The sequence below is a fragment of the Triticum dicoccoides genome, chromosome 5A, assembly GCF_002162155.2.
Source record: "Triticum dicoccoides isolate Atlit2015 ecotype Zavitan chromosome 5A, WEW_v2.0, whole genome shotgun sequence".
Taxonomy (NCBI): Eukaryota; Viridiplantae; Streptophyta; class Magnoliopsida; order Poales; family Poaceae; genus Triticum; species Triticum dicoccoides.
The window spans coordinates 117892372-117895580 of NC_041388.1; the positions used below are offsets into that span (position 1 = coordinate 117892372).

At 47.0% G+C, this 3209-nt stretch overlaps 1 long non-coding RNA gene across 1 annotated transcript; it reads left to right on the forward strand.

Annotated features, from left to right (window-relative positions):
• Positions 1-496: 496 nt before the first annotated feature.
• On the forward strand, positions 497-2983 carry LOC119299957. The gene is made up of 3 exons (XR_005146358.1): positions 497-796; positions 2272-2430; positions 2723-2983. It is a non-coding gene; the product is annotated as an uncharacterized LOC119299957 (long non-coding RNA).
• The last annotated feature ends 226 nt before the right edge of the window (positions 2984-3209 follow it).

Here is a 3209-nt window from a genome sequence, read left to right on the forward strand (position 1 = left end):
TTGAGAAGAGGACCAAAGCCACTATAAATAGGACCTAGCCACCACCGTAGAATGGGAGATCATTCAGACCATCCTCACACTCACCAGCTCATCAAGCACAAGAACACCTCTCCTCCTGAGATTGTTCTCCCACTGTACTAGTTCATCCTCAGCCCCTCGAGTCCAATCCACTACAAAGCAGGAGTATGGTTTTACACTGCGAGGTGGCCCAAACCTGGGTAAACTGACGTGTCTCTTTTTTCATTCAGTTCATCAAGCTAGGCCATGAGATTAGTGAGCAGGCAGACTGGTGAGGACGAGTTCTTCGCTCGCACCCCAGAGTTTGTGTTAACTTAAAAAAACCAATTGTTGTCTGGTGACGCGATGCAGCGGCCGCACCACGACCGTCGATCTCACGCTCCCCGCACGGACACGTGGCTAGTGGACCGGCCAGGTGGGTGATGGTTTTTTGTCGGGTCGCTTCAAAATTTTGGGAGATGCGCTGCTTCATCTATCCTGCCATTTCCCCGTTCCCCATCTCACACCCTCTCCCGGCGACGAGCCAAATCCCGCATGAAATCCCTAGCTTCGCCGCGAGCGTGGGAGACGACAGAGCCGGCGGTGAGTCTAATTCAACGAGCGCGGTGACGGCCTGGCGAAGGATCCCGTAGCAGTTCGACGGGGCGAGGGCGGCGCGCACGTGCCGTACAAGGAGGAGAAGGCAGCGGCGACGGGGGAGGGGGGTGGAGATGGTGGTTCAGCGTGAGGCAGCGACGAGCACCCGGAGAGCAAGATCCCGCTTGCTTCGATGACCTAGGTGAGTTCATCCCACGTTTCCCCCCTCGCTCACACATCTCATGGCTGCTGGGGTTCGTCACCGACGGCCTCGTCGTTATCAACGATCGCAAGGGGAATCAAGGGTAGATCAAAACGGAGAGGCTCCCGGGAAGGAGGCGAGGGTCGGGCGAGGGGTCCTGCTAGAGGTGGGAGCAGCGGGGGCTCGCCCGAGTGCGTGCGAGGGCCAGGTGACGAGGCACAAGCGAGGAGAGGGAGGGGGCAGCGCGGGTGAGATGAGGAAGGAGAGGCGCTCAACATGAACAATTTTTTCAGTAGGCAATTTTTCGGCAGCGCATGCGTGGTTCAGTAGGCAATACATCTATGTTTCAGTAGGCAATACTGTAGTACTATTGCTTTAGTCGCCCAGTAAGCAAGTTCTCTTTGTATACATTTTTAGTCCTGGGGTACAAGCAGTAGGCAAGTTTGTATATAGGAAGGCATTTTTGAGTAGGCAAGCTTGCTTTCACATGCAGAGAGGGCACTTTTAGCATTTTGTTTCCTCCAGAATTAGGCTAGTTTTGACAATATTTCGGTTTCACGCCGCCGCCTGCCCGCTCGAGCGAGGCGGAGAATCAGGCGAAGAAAGGCTCAGATGCGCCCAGGATTTTTTTTTTGTTTTCGACATTGATTTGAACAGCTAGCCACTCACGCCGGGCTCGCTGTAGGTCTCGTTTGATCGCCTGAAACACAGTTTCAGGAACATGGAAGGGAATTGATGTGGTTGTTTAGCCAGTGATGTCCATCTCCGTTGCAGCCAGCAAACGTGCACGGTTTTTTTTATTTTCTTATCCCCTTGCATGATTTTCGTCGGCAACTGCATTACGTTTTGAAACTGAACAAACTTATACATGTGAGAGTTGATAGGAATGTTCTCAGTGCATTACGATGACATTTTGGTCTGTTATCTGGTTATCTTTGTAATGATACTGATTACTGCAATTAGCAACAACAGATGAACTGTTAGGTTTACCAAGTAGCTGCAACACATCTTATCTTTCTGTAAGGCAAATGATGCCTACATTTTTCTCAAGCAAGCACTTCGTCGTTCATACTGAAATGAAATCATGAAAGTATATCAGTAATTTGATTGTACACATCAGTGTGACTGTACATCCAGAAGCAACAATGTGATTGATTATATACAGTGAACTTCTATAATGAAAACTAATAAGTTGTACTCTTAGAGGAAAACATGAACTGATGAAGCTGCAGGTAGCCTTCTTTAATATTTATATAAATCTCAGGTAGACATTTTGGTAGTAACCAATCACTACTTGTTGCACAAAAATTCTGTGCGGTCGTAGGGCGCGATCCCAAAACTAAAGCGGATCCCATATGTATCCCAAATTTTCTTTATAGTGTTTTTTGTGTAGGCAAGGTTTTGCCTCTAGTAGTCGGCAAGGGTTTTTCAACAACAATTTCTTCTAACTCATTTTTTTATTTTATCAAATGCAGGCAAGGCAAGGGCACCTCTTTTTTTATTTTTTCACCAACACCCCTCCGGGCAGTGACAAAATCACAATACTTGATGTCGCCCCAATATCATAAGCCCCACCTCTCGACCTTGAAGCAGGGCTGAGGCCAAAGAAGAGATTAATGCCACTACGAGTAGCTGTAAGCATTTTCCCCCTTATCCCCTTTTTGATCTTCTTTTTGTTTTTTATCCTAAAAGCACAACAACTAATCTGTTACCACTTCTCTTTTTTTACATCACCATGCGTTGCTAGACATTCTTCCAGAACAATAGTTTCACAAGGAACGACATAGAAAAACATTTTGACAACAAAACCAGGAGGCTAAGCAGATGTGAATCAATAAGAAAGAAAATGACAATGCAGTTTTCTTTATGCTTCCCTCTATCCTTTTTATTTTTTTGCCCTATCTCACCCACTCTCTCATCAACCAGGTATCATTTCCGACACTCGAGATTCTGGACAAGGAGATCCAAAGGAGATAGGGCATTATTGGCTAATGGTGCTGAACATCAAGGACAAGCATTCGAGGTACTGGACTCGGCAAGGACGTTCAAGGACAAGGCATTAGTAGAAAATGCAAACAAAATCATGAAGGGCATTAAAATAACCTGGGAGAGGCACTACAACAAGTCAAGTGTGCAGAATGCAGATTGGAAACTCCACGAAATCAAGTGCACAAAGCAGGATAACAGGCAAGGGCACCCCTATCCCATCTTTTATTTTCTTTTTTCGCATTTTTTCTTTTCTGCTTTATCATTTTTTTTCTTATCCGAGCCTAATACAAATCGATCACCCAACCAAAAATTGCCTAACACGGGAGGGGGGCGAACCTCGCCTCCCTAGGCGGCTAGTGTCGCCTTACCGGTCGAACCAAGTCACTTAAAAACCCTCAACCACCCAACCCAAAGTCGCCTAACA